A 16924-nucleotide genomic window follows, 5' to 3' on the forward strand; every position below is an offset into this window, starting at 1 on the left:
CCCAACTCATGGTGACCCCACGCATGACAGAACAAAACACTGCCTGGTCCTGCACCATCCCCATGATCAGTTGCACGTCAGACCGTTGTGATTCGTAGGGTTTCCATTGGCTAATTTTCAGAAGTAGATTATCAGGCCTTTTATTCCTAGTCTGTCCTAGTCTGGAAGCTCCACTAAAAGCTTTTCGGTGTCATAGCAACACACAAGCCTCCACTGACAGATGGGTGGTGGCTGTGCATGAGGTGTATTGGACGCATCTCCCACACAGAATTCTATGAAGCACCACTGCCCTCTACCATCATCATACGTATCAGAATGGAGAAAATGGCGTAATCTTAACAGCTGACATCACAATTCATGTCAAAGAAAGGAAAGACCTTGAAAAAAAAAATTGTTAAGTGCTGGGGTAGGATGTAAGCCCTGTCTGACCCCAACCCCTACTACCTCTCTCAATCCAATCCAAGAACTGAAGATTAGCTGGCACTGAGGCTTAGTGGAGCAAGGAAGATTGTAAAACAGAGGAAGAATTTAGAGCTTCTGAAGGCAATTCAAGGGGTAGACAATGACAGAAAGAGATGTGCAGAGAGAGGAATAGAAGGACGCAATGTGGAGGGCAAAAGGCTACACTCTTCACCAAGACCAACCACAACTTTCCCTTGAAGTCTAATAACCTCACTGGCCCTTGTCTGAGTTATGGCGGTGAAACTGGAGAAGACGATGAAGTTCTAGTGTAGAGCAGGACAGAGGCAGTGTGCAAAGAAGCCAGAACCCAAAGGCCTGTGGTCAGAACAAGAGATACTGCTGAGGCCCAGGGGAAATTCAGGGGAGGGCTTTGAACCTTCCCAGTCTATGGCACTAGTAAATTCAAGGCAATTTAACCCAGATCTCAAAAGTTGCAGGAATCTCAATCAACAACTGAGTTACACATGGTTGAGATTATGCGGTTTTTATAGTTCTTTACATGTTCCCCAGTTCTCAGTGGTTAATCTCAAGCCTTTCCAGAAGATTCTAAAGACACTCCCACTTCGTTCTTCTCTTATGAATGGAGGTTTCGTAGCCTAGGAAGAAGATCATGATGGGGTTGGAGGAAACAATGCCTAGGCTTCTACAGATGGAATAAGAGACTATTCATTGAAGTCCTCTGAGAAGTAAACTACCTTCAGCCTAAGCTGCTGACAGGGGAAATTTTCCAAACTGTGGCAATATTTACTGTGTTATGTATAGTTAATAAGTTGGTGAGTCCTATGTGTACAGCTTGGAGTCCAGAATGTTTTAAATCAATCAAAAGCTCAGAAGAGATTCTTTTCCCAAGAGCTAAATAATATCCAAGTCTCTTCCAATCTACTGTATATGGATTTTCATCTATTGATTATGTCAGATGAGTTATTATGGAGTAGAAATTGATATTAAGGGCCTCTTGTAATACTCCAGGTGTGAGATGTTAGGAGTTTGAGTTAGGATGATGCAATAAAAAAAAAAAAAAAAAGATGCGTGTTACAGATGCTATAAAGGAAGACAACTTTGTGAATGGCTATCTGTAGAATTATAGAAGAATGAAGAATGAAATATGACTTCCTCCTTCCCAGACTGAGAATGAGTAACAGAAGCAGAGGAGTAAGGGCAATTGGGTTGGAGAGAGAAACTTAATGAGTTTTGTGTTATTTTTACAGAGGCCCCTAGCTAAGGCAGGTCAAGCAGTGAAAATGACCAGTAGTCAGATGGAGATGTGGGGCAGAAGTTGAGAAGGGAAGTCAGAGCCAGAGCTATAGGTTTGGAAGGTGTCCAGATGGGTCAATTGAAGTCAATAGTGTGGGTAAGATCTCCAAGGAAGGGAGGGTAAAGTCAATACACTCCATAACACACCCTTTAGCTTACTTGAAGAATTAATTCCTTTTCTCCTTTTCAAAAACGGTTATTAACAAAAGGCAGTGAGAGTCTTAGGGGATTTTCATTTCACTCTATGGGAAAGCAGTCTGACTTCAGCTCATGTGTTTCTAGAGTGCTTGATTCGAGTAACGCAGACAATCTGAGGTCAAAATCATGGGAGGACAAGAGAGGAGTTCTTTAAGTTTAGAGCCCTGGGTCTGCTTTGGATAGTCTAACAACAACAAAAAAAAGTTTGCCCTTTAGCAGAAACTGAAAACATCACTGGTGCCCTTACTTCTGACCCTTACCTGAAGAAAGAAAATATTTAGAATGCCAGAAGGAAGTACCTTGATCTTTAAGCAGCTGGGCCTTTCCAGAACCCCAGAGTCAGTTCTCTTTCACCAACAAAAAAAAAGAGGCTAAGTGAAAGGCACGGCAGAGATGGAAATGAAGAAGACCAGGCATTATTGGAGCAGTGCTTTGAGCTTACCAAGTGTCACGGTGGCCTCTGAGAATATAAATTCAGAGCATTTTCTTTTGGAGTTTATGGGGAAAAAAAATAGAATGCATATCTAAAAAGAACAGCATGGGCAACAATGCCTGATTCCATCCTTGATTCAATAATCCTGTGTATCAACATTCTCACAACGAACTCACTACATGAAAAAAATCAATTTACAGGTGCCCTTCTTGAATTGTTATTTTCTTTCTTAATAAAAATAGTCCCACATCCTTAAGTTATGTTACTTGTTATCCATTTTTTAAGGTGGACCTCTGGCATCAGAAATCCTGGGATGCTTATTTAAAATATAGATTCCTGTGCACCACAGAGATTTGCTCATTCCAGGTTGTCAACGAGCAATCCAGGGTATCCTTGCACATTAAAGTCTGAGAAAGATTATGTGAAGGAGTCTTGACCTTCCAGAGACTCTGAGCCCCATACATTTGAAGGTAACCTCAGTTTCTCCTAATCCTTTAGCTCAAAATGTCATAATAAACATTAGCTAGTATACAAAAAAAAAAAAAAAAATTTTTTTTTTTTAGTATACAAAGCTGACAGGAACAGAGGAAATCAATAGTTATATTCCTTGGGTGGAAGTGGATGTAATCTTAGGTCTAGACAAAATTTTGTAATCCTTCCATAGACTGCCAATGAAAATCTAGAAATAAGTGATTTTTTTTCCATTAGACACATGTCTTAGGCTGAGTTCTCTAGAGAAACAAAACCAGTAAGCATATAAATATATATAGACATTTATATCAAAGAAATGGCTTACACAACTGTAGAGGCTGAAATGTTCCAAGTCCGTGGATTAGAATAGAGGCTTCTCCCAATTCACATAGCCCCAGGGGCTGGAGAACCCAAGATCGGTAGGTCAGAAAGCAGGGCTCTTACGCACAGGCTGTGAATATCCACGAATCCCACAACTCGCAGGCAAGACTATAAGCTTCTCCTGATTCATGTAGCCATAGGGGCTGGCAAGCCCAAGATCGGTAGGTAAGCTGATAGCTCAAGTCCCAAAAACCGGAGGTCAGACTAACAGGAGGCAGCCACAGGATCCAGAGCAAGCAAAACGAGAGAACATCTGCTTATATTCGGATGCAGGCCACACCTCCAAGGAAACTCCCTTTATACTGATTGGCTACTCACAGTAGAATCCATCATGTGAGTGGTCACATATGAACACTGAGAATCATGGCCTAGCCAAGTCGACACACAATATTAACCATCACAGCACACATACACACAGAACAAAGACATTACAATTGGGAAGCTTTCTAAATGAGAGTGGTGGTGGTGGTGGTGTGTGTGTGTTTTCACTGACAACGTTTATAACCTTATTTTTATACCAAACCAAAAGCCAAACTTGTTGCCGTCAAGTCAATTCCAACTCATGGCAACCCTATAGGACAGAGTAGAACTGCCCCATGGAGTTTCCAAGGAGTGCCTAGTGGATTCAAACTGCCAACCTTTTGGTTGGCCACCGTAGCATTTAACCACTACACCACCAGGCTTTCCATTCTTATATTAGACTAATTTGGAGTAAGATAGGGTAGAAAAGAAAGGTAGATAAGCAATTAGTGATACTAAAAATTCATCAGAATTAAACATTTTCAGACTTACATATGGGGGAAGAAAAGGAGCCGTAGTAGCAGAACAGTTAACAAAGATGTTGGTGGTTCAAATCCACCCAGCAGCTTGATGGGAGAAAGACCTGGTAATCTAAAAAAGATTATAGCCAAGAGAACCCTACTCTGTCACATAGGGTTACTACGAGTCCAAAATTAACTCCATGGCACTCAACAACAACATAGGAAAAACAAAATCAAAACAGACCTTTTACTTCCCACCCCAAAACCCCACACACATACGTTAATAGGTCTGCCAAGGAATATCTGTTTCTATTCATTTCTAAACTCAGGGACTTTTTTAAAAAAACTTAAACCAAGACTTTTTCCAAATAAGGTAGCTTTTCACAAAACTGTTTCTCCTCCTACATCTCTGTTCCCAGTGTAAGCAAGCCAGAGAGACTGCTATATTCCAGAGCTGTCATTGTATTCCATAACAAAGCACCCTTCCCGTTTGCTGAGCTGAAAACTAGAAGCACCTTCAAACTGAAGTTCTTAAAAACTCTAGGCATTTTTACCTTTAGCTGTGAGGTCCAACTTAAACAATTTTCCTTCCTTCTCTTGACTGATGCTCATTTTAAGCCCAAAGAACAGTAAGTTGTATCCCAATTCTCCTGCAAGGATTCTGTAAAACAAAACAAAACAAAACCAGCATCACACTTGATTCTTCGATATTAATCCATGTCTCAGGACATTAGGGGGTACAGAGGTGTCTGAGAGCCAAGAAAACCAGTAACCATGTGGCAGCAGTTAACAGCAGTAAACACCTTAGGGTCTGCTACCAAAGGGATGTGGCAAAGATTACTTGTGTCCCGCATGCTTTAGACAGTGATTTGGAGCTGGAACTGGAAATTGAGTCTCTTAAGCCATTGACAATAATATAGACTAAATTGTCCACATGTTGTTGTTGTGTTAGGTGCCATCAAATTGGCTTCAACTCATGGCAACCTTATGTATAACAGAACAAAACATCGCCCTCTCCTGCACTATTTTCATGATTGTTGGTATGCTTGAGTCCATTGTTTTGGCTATTATGTCAATCCATCTCACTGAGCGTTTCCCTTGTTTTTGCTGACCCTCTACTTTACCAAACCTGATGTCCTTTTCTAGCGATTGGTCTTCTCTGATGATGCATCCAAAGTAAGCAAGCTGAAATCTCGTCATCCTTGCTTCTAAAAAGCATTCTGGTTGTGTTTCTTTTAAGACTGATTTGTTTCTGGGCAGTCCATAGTATAGCAAGCAAATCGTCATAGAGGCTTCATAATTTCTCTCCTCTTCTGAACCTGACCCTACAGTACTTCCTGGAACTCAGAATGCATTTATCACTCATGCTGATTATTTTTATGTATATTTAATTCTAACAAAATCTCATAGCTATGATGTGCCAGGCACTGTTTTAAACATCAAGGGTTTAAATAGTAGAGGCAAAAAAATGTATCCTCAAGTAATTCACAGGTTAATAGGGAAACTAGAAATTTCTGTGTCATGCTCCAGCGCTCAGCATCACCTCTTCCAAGACGTCTTCCTTGATCTATACCCTGGAGATAAGCAGAATTCTAAGATGGCCTCCAAGATCCCCATCCTCTGCTATACTAGGCCTGTATTATCCCTACCCCCTGAATGTGAGCAGGGCCTATAAATATGATCGGAAGTCACTCCTGTGATTAGGTTATGTTATTTGGCAAAGGTGAAGGGATTTTGCATATGTAATTAAGGTTACACATAAGTTGACTTTGAATTAATCAAAAGGGAGATTATCCTGGGTGGGCCTGACTTAATCAAGTGAGAGCCCTTAAAAAAAGAAGTGGGACCTGAAGGGAGACAGTCTCCTGCTAGCCTTGAAGAAGTAAGCTGCTGTATGATGAGAGGGCTGTGAGGGAGCCACATGGCAAGGAACTATGAGAGGCTTCTAGGTGCTAAGAGCAGCTCCTGAGAGTCCAGCAAGAATATGAGACCTTAATCCTACAACCACAAGATTCCGCCAACAACTGGGTTGGAAGAGGACACTGAGCTCAAGAAAGGAAGGCAGCCCAGCTGATATCTCGATTGCAGCTTTATGAGACCTCGAGCAGAGGATCTAGCTAAGCCACGTCCAGACCCTGGTCCACGGAAATTTGGAGAGAATAAAACAGTGTTGTTTTAAGTTACGAATTGTGTGGTAACTTGTTATTATGTGGTGGGGAATATTCTCACTATATAAGGACCTCAATTCTGGTCCTGGCTCTCCTAATTTGCTGTGTGACACTGGACAAATCACTTTACCTCTTAGAGTCCGGCCCAGTTTACTCACACATAAAATGAGGGAGTTGAATGATCCAAGACGCCTCCAACCTCCAATATTTTTAAAGGCTATGAAACTGTGTCCTCCATAACATGGGCCACTCACCTTCCATCAACACACACCAAGTGGTAGCTCCCCATCAGCTGCCCAGGGTACCAGTGAAATAGAAACTTGCGAGGGATGAGCTTTTAGAAGAATAGAGAGAAGCCAGCTTTCTTTCCTCTTCTAAATGTCTTTACAGTGGCATGAAGGGCAGCCCAGGGATGCACCCAGGACCATTCAGACTCATGACATAAAACTACAATAGACACCAAGACCTCAAAGAGTCCCTGGTCTCAGGGACTTGTGCACCTCTTCAGAAACCACAGCAACTGATAACAACCTCTCGGTGTTACCACGCTTATGTTTCAAATCATCTGATAATAATTAAAAAAAAAAAAAAAAAACAGCTGCCATCATGTCCATTTTGACTCATTGTGACTGCATGTGTGTCAGAGTAGGACTGTATTTATTATTGTTGTTGCTGTTAGGGGCTGTTAAGTTGATTCCAACTCATACCGACCCTACACACAACAGAATGAAACACGGCCTAGTCCTGCGCCATACTCACAGTAGCTGTTATGCTTGAGCCCATTGTTGCAGCCGCTGTGTCAATCCATCTCATTGAGGGACTTCCTCTTTTTTGCTGACCCTCTGCTTTACCAGGCATGATGTCCTTCTCCAGGCTCTGGTCCCTTGATAACATGTCCAAAATACGTGAGATGAAGTCTCACCATCCTTGCTTCTAAGGAGGATTCTGGCTGAGCTTCTGTCTTAGAAAAGTACCGCATTTATTGAGCACCTAATATGAAAGCACTAGCTAAGTTGCTTTGTACACATTACCTCTCACTAAGGGTAGATGATTCAGCGGAGATCATGCAGTGGGGAGTTAGAATTCTAACCCAGGTCCATCTGCAGTTAACACTTGTGCTTTTCGCTCTGCCTGATACTCACGTTAGTGTCACAGCAGTTACTCATATGTCCTCATTCATTCAATGAACATGTCATGACCACTCACTCGTATGCCATCTCACAGGGTGAGCAACTATCCCAGTTATCCGAGGACTCAGAGGTTTCCCATGATGTGGGATTTTCAGTATTAAAACCAGGAAGTTCCCAGGCAAACCAGGACAGGTTAATTGCCTGTGCTTAGGGCTGGGAATAAAGAAGTAAAATGCAGGGGACACGTGGGGATATAAAATGAAATTCCAAAGGCAAAGTGTTTTTCTAAGGGAGTCAGACACTGTATCTCACTCCTTGAGTACAATCCCACGGGACAGGCCCCCAGTACAGTCTGTCCAAGTACTCTCTTAAAACAGCCAAGATTGGGACTGTAAATTATAGATCCCCTTGTCTGCTGGGATGTCTTCCAAAACCTAGGTTCCAGGTTTTTTCAGTCATCTGCAGGCCTATGCCATTCAGTCTAATACCCTGCCTGAGTTACAGGGGGGTTTGAAGCCTAACTATTCTCCTTTTAGCCATTGTTGCTCTTTGATCCATTTAATACATAAATCCCTTGAGAAGAACTTAAGACTTTTCATAGAGTTGTTACTCTGTTGTCGACCTCTAATTCCAAAGCCATGAAATCTCTTGCTGACTTAATAGCAGTATGTCAGTTCTGATACGCAGCTCTGGGAGTTCTCTTGGAACTCCATAACCCTATACACTGGGGACGAGAAAAATAGGCAGGGAAGGCTATTGATTGAGAACATATTTCATCTAAAATTTATTTTTTTAATCTTGTGAAACCTGACCCTGGTCCCTCTGCTTCTAACTTGGAATTAACCACAGGAGTCCAGTGCTCACACGAGCTGGACTTTGGGGGCCTTTGGCCACAGTAAACTGCAAGGCCAGCATCTCCAACTGATTCAGGCCTATGTCAGGTTCAGGAGCAGCCTCTCCAAGCAGCTGAACCTCTTGGCCACTTTTATCGGAATAGCTAAATGCTCCTGGTACTAGAACCAAGATACATCTTTTTGCCTTGGATACTTGAGTGTCCAGTCGGATAATGCCCCTAATGCCCAAAGGCTATCTACCAGATAACCCCATCTGAAAGTTGTCCACTGTGGAGTGATGTTATTTGGGGGCTTAACCAAAAAGGAAAAACCAAACAAATGGCCATTGAGTCAATTCTGACCCATGGCGACTCCTTGCATATTAGAGTAGATCTTTGCTTCATAGGATTTAAAATGGCTGATTATTCAGAAGTAGATTGCCAGGTCTTTCTTCCAAGGTGCCTCTGGGTGTACTCGAACCTCTGTTTCAGTTAGCAGTTGAGTATGTTAACCATTTGCACCCAAATGAAATGAGAGACAGCAACCACAGAGGAACATGGCTGTGCCCTGAGGGTTGTGGCTGCCTCCTGCCTTGGCTCACCTATGCCAAGGGCATCAGTCCCTGGTTTTAGGGGCCCCAATAAATATCATCTTTTTTCCTCAGTTAAGGATTGAATAAACTAAAAAATAAAATAAGAGTGGTAGATTGAGGCCAAAAATATCCCTTTTATTATTGATAAAGGCTAAACTGGAGGGTGTAGTCTAGTGAGAGCCATATACGCCTGCTAAGTGAACCACAGAACTAGGCAGATTTGTCTCCTCCCTCCCCAGTTGACCTTGGGAAGACTCTCCTCTGGTGCAACATTGGAGAATTAATATTCTCTCGAGCGAGGCTTCCAAAGAGGGAAAAAGAGAGAGCTAGGCTGCTTGCACCTTGTTTATTCTTCCTGAATTTACCAGGCAGATAAATCACTCCTCTCCCACATCCTCACGAATAAAGGGGCTGAAGGGTACATAAGAGTTACACTAAACTGATTTCACTTCACTTGAAAAAAACATCATGTATGGAGGACAAGTGTTCCCCAACATATACACGCGAGCATTCGAACAGATCCAGATGGAGCAGGGACAATATGTCCAGCTGTAGATAAGAAGTGGAGTTTGCTCCACCAAGGCAAAAACACTAATTGGGGTTTTCGATATATGCCAGGGTGGGTGGGAACCCAAGATTAATTGGGTGTAAAAACTTTACGTGCTCCAGGGAGAGAGAGGAGGAAAGGGGAGGGTGTGTAAGAAAGAACTCAAGGCAGGGTTCTGAGATAGTGAGAGACCTAAGGTAGAAGGAGAGGGTGAGAGTAATTTGGACAGCAAAAAAAAAAAAAAAGGGAAGGTGGGGAGAGGGGCAGGGATGACATTCCCGATCAAGAAAAAAGGCAACGAGGATAGAGAAGTGTGGTGTGAAGGAGGTGTGAGAGGTAGAGGGTAAGTAAGATTTCTGTCAGTCAGACCAGCAAGACTTAATGCTAGAAGCATCAGGAAGCCATTAGAGTTCCTTAGCCGAAAGTAATAGGCTTAAACTGGTGTGAATGCTTTTGGAGACCAAAATTTCAGCCATTTCAAACATTTGGTTAACGACATAATCATACTTTTTTATGATGTTTAGTTTCACATCTACGCAAATCATATTATCTGTAAAAAGCAAAAATGTCTATATGAAAAGCATTGGCTATATTTTTATTTCCCACGGAAATTAAACTTTCTGGCAGGGCAAAGCTTTTAGGCTTGTTTTGGCAGGCAGTAGGAAGCCACTGCTGGCATATGATGGTGGGTGCTCAAAGCCCGCTGAAGGGTGCCCTTGGGGACAGTCCCTCTGGCAGGGCATTCACAGTGGATCAGATGAGGAGAGCCAGCAGCTGAGACCATGGTCCGTATTCTCTTAGCACAGGACTCTCCAGAGTCCCTCAGGAAATGCTTACGGGTCGGCCAAAATCTCCTAGGCACAACTTACTGAGCCAAAATTTCAGGAAAATCTGGAAGCATGATGGATTTATTTAAACGTTTTTGTCAGGCCTACGAGACCTTTTTCAAATTAGACTATTGCAACCCTCTCACTCTAGCTAAATAAGTCTAGAAAAATGAGTCCTCAGAAGACTATTGCTCCTGTCATCTATCAACCTTTTCCTCCTCCAAATCCCCTCCCCTCGGGAAAACAGAATCTTTCCACCTTTTCCCCTCTCTGCCCTTCAAAACCTACCTCAGGTAGGTTCAACTCCACTCCAGCGTAGATTATGATCAGAAGTAATTTCCATTTAACACTTTGAGTTCTCACTGGACAAGGCAAGGCTTTTCCCCCATGGTAAGAATTTCAACCTTTGGGAAGCTAGGGAGAGGGAGATTTCTGTAAAGGACTTTCCAGAACCTCTGCCGTTACCCCCAAAGACAATAGGGCCACCTCCCAACTCCTCCTCCAGCCTGCAGCTCTCTCTGCCCCGGGGTGGTTTTGCCTGCACCCGTTCCTTCCAGGCATCGTCTGTCTGTGTCACCCAGAGGATGCACTTTTCACCTCAGCCCCAGGGTGGGAACGCCTGCCTCCAACGTGAAAAATAGGAAAACCACCTAACACCAGAGCTGCAAGATTCTTTCCTGGCCCTTTTGCTTTGATCTTCTCGGCACAGTTTGCATTCATGCCTCAGGACATGCTTGCACTGCAGCCCCACAGGGCTGAGCTGAGCAACATAGTCTCCGCCTTGGCTGTCAGAAGTGAGATTACAGAGGTGAGGGTGGGGAGGACGGAGAGAGTAGTCTCCACACACGCTTCTGGCTACTGCAGAGAGCCCCCAGGGGCCAGCCTGTCAGTCAGGTAGTCAATCAACAAATCCAGCCAAGCACTTAACAAGATGGAGTATAAAATATGACGATATCCTCCTTCAAGAGCTTTAAATACTAGGATTTTAATATTAGGAGGAATCTTGGAGGACATCTGCTCAAACCCTTACATGTAGCAGAAATCATCTTTCCCACATGCCCGCCAGTTGTTCAGTGGAGGAAACCTGTTTCCCCCCAAGGACAATTTCAGTTCTTAGAAATTATTTTTCTGCCCTGAACCAAAATCTGCCTTCATGTCCATCTATTTCTAATGCCTAGAGAAAGTCCCTATTCCCATGGGAGTCCTTTCATCATTTACAGGATTCCTTCTTGAATGTTCCCATATGCAGCATCAAAACCTACTGGTCGAGTCACTCATTCCTAACCAAAAATGACTCCTGGGCTCTTTTCCACCTAAGATGCTATGCTGTGGATGTGCTCCAGTGCCCCATGGTTCCCCCTTACCCCGCCATTTATTGCCCCGACCTGAAGGTAGTGCTCCAGAAGAGGGGTACATGATCACCCCCAGTACACAGAGGGGCTTGTACTGTCCCTGAGCTGCTACTGTGTTTCTCCCCTGTGGCCTTCGGATCTTCCAGAGACATAAGTGGACGGGAGACACAGGGTAGTGCATTGAATCAAATAACAAGGACTCTGGAGTCAGACTGGCCCGGAGTTCTAATCACAGCTTTGCCAGTTACTAGCTCTGTGGCCTTGGATGACTTACTGAACCTCTCTAATGCTGAGTCATCATGTGTATGATTGAGATGATGATGCTTTCTTTATCAAATTATTGTGAAAAATTATATGAGATGTTACATGTAAAAAGCAAAGCACATGTTAAGAGAACAATTGTTGGGAGCTAGTATTGTTGTTAGTGTCCAAAAGCCAGATGGACTAGAGAAAAGATCTGTATTACTTTTCAAGGCTTGTTATTAGATCCTTCTTTCCAGCAGAGTCCTGGCCCTCTGGATATAAAGCTGTTCCCTCCCTTCCCCTGCTGGTGAGAAGGGAAGATAAATATCATTCCCTTGGTGAGTTTGCTGAATATCCTTGGGAGAACCCAGTCCCTGCCAGGAAAGGTTCTGCTTTTCTTCAAGTTAGACACGTTCTCCGTCTCTGGCAGGATCCCGACTGTGCTCGCAGGGAGGAGTGGGGTTTGGGTATGGCTCAGAGAGCACCAGTCCTCCTTGTTTTACCTCCTGCTGCCCCACCTCCACATCCCCACGTGTCCTATTCTTAGATGAGGCCACATCATAGCTTACTCCACTGGCACCCGTGCAGTGCCCTCTCCTCGCCTTTAACCACTTAGCCCTAGTCCTCAAGCCTCTGCTAAAAACTCACATCCAAAAAGTGCTGTTGGAAATCATTTCCTGGAATGGGTGGCAGTCACTGGGACACTGGGAAACATCACAGTCAGATGTCTCACTTGCGCTGAAGAACCCCATTCCCTGGGTCTTTGGGTTCCCTTGAATTTAGGGTAAAATGCAAAAGGACCAAGAAACACAGGACCCTGGAGGTCCCTCCTATGTAGCTATCTCTCTATTCATCTACATAGTCACCCCAGCAGGACTGCTATTTTCCATGTCAATCACTGGGGAAGAGGCAGGTACTGAGGGACAGGTCATTGGTTGTCTTTAGAAAGACTGACCACTGTTTTCCCTGGGTCTCCTGTGGAACCTGGCCATTGTGGAGTCGAGGTGATTGATCTTGTATCCTTGGAAGGCAACCAGATCTTTTAAACCAGACTTTCTGATTACATATGATTCAATGTTTACTTCCCTTTTGTTGTTTCCTCCTAGCCTTCATTAAACCTTAGCAATATGCTCTAGTCTTAGATCTCACCTGGTTTACTAAGAGAAGGGGCTTTTGGGCCACACCACTGGCCTAAACCTATAAGGTGGCAGCCAGAACACCAGAAGGGTTGTCTCACCAGAGACACGGGCTGTGCTTCAGACTGATAGCCCTTCCTCCTGGCTGCTTCTACTTTTCTTTCTTATCTGTTCTCCAACTTGTCTAGGACTTCTGGACAGAGAGATAATATTTGTTCCTTCAACAACTTTTGGGTTCCTGTGACTACATTATTTTGGGGGAAATATCCAGGTGTCCTTTCCTTTACCCTGGGACAAGCCCTGAGCCTCCCTTTCCCTTTAAGGTCTGCCTCTCCATCTTCTCAGACTCTGCCTCAGGTCTGGTCCTTTGTATTTCTCTCCTGGTTTCCTGCTAAGGCTCCTAACAGCATTCTCTGCCTCCAGCTTTCCTCCGCCTTTCTCCCCAGCATCCTGACTTACTACCCATCCCATTCAGCAGGCTGCTGCCAGAGTGGCCCACCCTGGCTCCCAGGTAAAGTCGAAGTGCTTTCTTAAAACATACAAAGCCCTTTGTGTGAAGCACCCTAAACTGCCTGCATTTCCTGAATGCATGGTGCTTTCTGTCTCCCACTGTCAAATTGGCTTCTCAGAGCTTGCCCCTCCACTGTGTCAAGAGCCATTTCTGTCCTCTCTTAAACAAAAGACGCCTTGCTTTCCCTTCCTTTCTCCGCCTCAGGTTTCCCTGGGGCTTTCTCACCCAGTCTGCAGCCCACCTTTTCATGATCTAATCTGATGCAGGATATGGAAATCCAGCCACACATGGCCCATGTTTCCTGGCTCCATATGTCCCACAGAAGGTCCACTCCTCCTGCCTGCATTCTCTCTGGCCTCCTGCCTGCATTCACTCTGGCCTCCTGGCTACAGTTTATCTTCACCCCTTTCATGACTATATCCATCAGGAGAACAATTGGGACAAGGCTAAAAACCAAAAAAATAATAATAAAAAAAAGGAAAAAAAAAAGAGAGACATTCTCCTTAAAGGAGAACAGTTCTCATTTCTGAAATGTTTCCTGCTTTAAAGATCTGTATACACCACCTCAAGGAGCCCTGGTGGAGCAATGGTTAAGTACTCAGCTGCTAACCAAAAAGTTGTCAGTTCGAACCACCAGCCACACTCCAAGGGAGAAAGATATGGCAATCCGCTTCCATAAAAAATACAGCCTTGGAAACACCATGGGGTAGTTCTACTTTGTCCTACAGGGTTGCTATGTGTCGGAGTCAACTAAATGGCAACAGCTTAACAGGGTTATACACCTCCTCGAGTCCCAAAGGAACCCAAGCTCCAAGCCTTCAGACCAAGGACAGAACCTACAGGGTCATAAGGCAGACTGTCTGGGTGCCCACCATCTTGCCCTATCACAGATAGAGAGGTAACCAAAAACCAAACCAAACCCATTGCCGTTGAGTCAATCTGACTCATAGCGACCCTGCAGGACAGAGTAGAACTGCCTCATAGGGTTTCCAAGGAGTGACTGGTAGATTCAAACCGCCAACTTTTTGGTTAGCAGCCACAGCTCTTAACCACTATGCCACTAGGGTTACTTATTTTTTCCATATTCACTCTCCCTGACCCTTAGCTATCAGCATTCCAAGTCTTTTCTGCTCCTTGCAGGGGCCCTAACTTCTTGGCATCCTCACTCACCGCCCTCTCAATCCCTCTCATCTCTTCACCTGGGGTTACTCAACTGTCTCACATATCTGCATATGCTTCATGCTGGGATAATACAGATCTCCATAATCTCGTTCTGCCCAAAACCCTGGTCAAACCATAGCCCAGCTCATTAAACTTCTGCCAGCCTTCCCAAAGCCATAGTTTTCATCAGAAAACACAACTAGAGATGCCAGTCCCTGCTGGTGACAGACTGGCACCAAAGCCCAGCCAGAGGCAGCTGGGCCAGGAGCTGCAGATTGCCTTGCCTCATCAGCAGAGCGAGAGGAAGGGCTTCTTTTTCATCAGAAAGGCTTTCCCTTTCTGAACTTCAGTTTCTTTTAAAAAGTGAAGCTGCTAAGCTTGTTGTGTGCCCTCCAGTGGATTCTGACTGTGAACTGCCCCCACAAGGTTTCCTAGGCCGAAGTCTTTACTGGAGCCCATCTCCAGATCTTTCTCCCATGGAGCCACTGGATGGTTTCAAACAGCCAATCTTTCAGTTAGCAGCCAAATGCTTCATCGTTGCACCATCATACCTCTTTTTTGTTGTTGTTGTTGTTAAACTAGATGGTTTCTAACTACCCCTCCTCTTTGTTCCCCTTGTAGGCACACACAGGGAACAATATAAAGGGGAGGAAATCCATTTAAATAACTGCATATCTGGCCCTGTTTCTGTTTCAAACAGTACATGTACAGGTGATGCCGCAGGCACAGCTGGCAGACATCAGGCCCTGGGCTCTCCAGGTTCTGTGCTGCCTCAAGGTTACTTTGTGCCCTCAGGAAATAAAATAACTGCAACGGTCCCACCACCATGCCCACTCCCCACGTTTCCCTTCAGCCCACACTGTGAGGCCTGACTTCTTACTACATCCCTCTTTCTAAAAGTGGGTCAACTCAGTCTAGGCCCACATCTGCTTGAGTGCAGATGACCAGTGCTAACCTCCTGCCTCCAGGGCAGCTTCTCTCACCTCCTCTCCTTCCAGTTGCTTCTGCTTTGACAGCACTTCCTGGCTGGACTGGGGACCAGCCTTTCTCAGGCAAGTTCCTCCAGACCTGGTACTCTTGTCCCTGAACCAGTGTATTCTTTTAGCTCCGAAATTTATCTCACCTTGACTTTCCACGAATTGGGTTAAGTAGCATTCAAAAAATCTCTAGATGTATTTCCACTTACTTCAAACCAGTGGCAGCCTTTAGTCTTAGTGCCTTCTTGAGACCATTCAAAGCTCAAATGCTCCAACCTTGTCCATAATCCGGAAGTCTTCCCTGTCCCCAGGTAAAGCTCACACCCAGCAGACCTCATATTCTCACTGACCTCTCCAAGGACAATAACAATTTTTCCTGCTAGAAAACTGCTCCTTGATCCACATTTGCTGATTTTTTGCTGCAACTACATTTAAACACAAACACCTTCTTGGCTGTCCCGAACATTTTGTCTCAAAACAAAACCTCATTTAGGTTGCCCTAATGAGGGAATAAGAAGACACAATACTTAGGGGTCACTGAGCTTCTGTTAAGGGTGATAGAAAAATTCAGGAACAATTAATGGTGACGGCTGAACGACACAATGAACATAATTAATGTCATTGAACTATACATGTGATGACTGTAGAAATGGTAAATGTTTTATTATCTATATATTTACCACAACAAAAAAAATTCTAAAAAAAAAATTGCTAGGATTTATTCACTTATTTATTTATTTAGGATTTATTCATTTACCTAGTCACCACTTCTTTCTTAGTATTGCCAAAAGCATTCTCTAGTTGCACAGTCCTAATAGTTAAGAACATGAAAAAGATTTTTTTCTAAATGGCCTGCATCCCTTCATCCTCACAAACTTTGGGTTTTCATTTTTCTAATCCTTGCCTGTAAAAAAAAAAAAACATGAAAATAAATGCTATGTAGTTGAATGTAGCTTTGATACAAATATTTGTAAATGTTCTTTCATTTTATGTTACAAACCTATTCCACTATTGCTACAGAGTCTTCAATTATAATCCCTAATGGTTTCAGAACAGTCCATTGATTTGATGAGCTTAACTTATTTCATGCTTTCCTAATATTGGACTTTTAGGCAATTTTCAGATTTTCTCCAAAACAGACAATACTGCGACGAATATCATGGTGCATAAAGCTTTGTCCCTTTATCGGATTATTTCTTTAAGAGCAATTCCCAGGAAAGAAATCCCTGTATCAAAGTATAAACCTTTTATAGCTCTTAAAACATTTTGTCCTATCCCTTTCCAAATGGGTGACAGTCTTGTCCCCTGCTACTGAAAGTTATAAGCACAGAGATGGGGAGTGTCTGCATGTGAACTCTGGTTAAAACAGATGAAAAAAGCATTTCATTCTCCAAAATAGTAACCAAAGGTCAAACTCAACAACCCAAGCTCTGTGCCAAGGAAGGCTCAATCAGTTTATCTGATCTTCCTTCCTGCCTTCACTGATG

Source organism: Loxodonta africana, chromosome 9, assembly GCF_030014295.1.
Source record: "Loxodonta africana isolate mLoxAfr1 chromosome 9, mLoxAfr1.hap2, whole genome shotgun sequence".
NCBI classification, from domain to species: domain Eukaryota; kingdom Metazoa; phylum Chordata; class Mammalia; order Proboscidea; family Elephantidae; genus Loxodonta; species Loxodonta africana.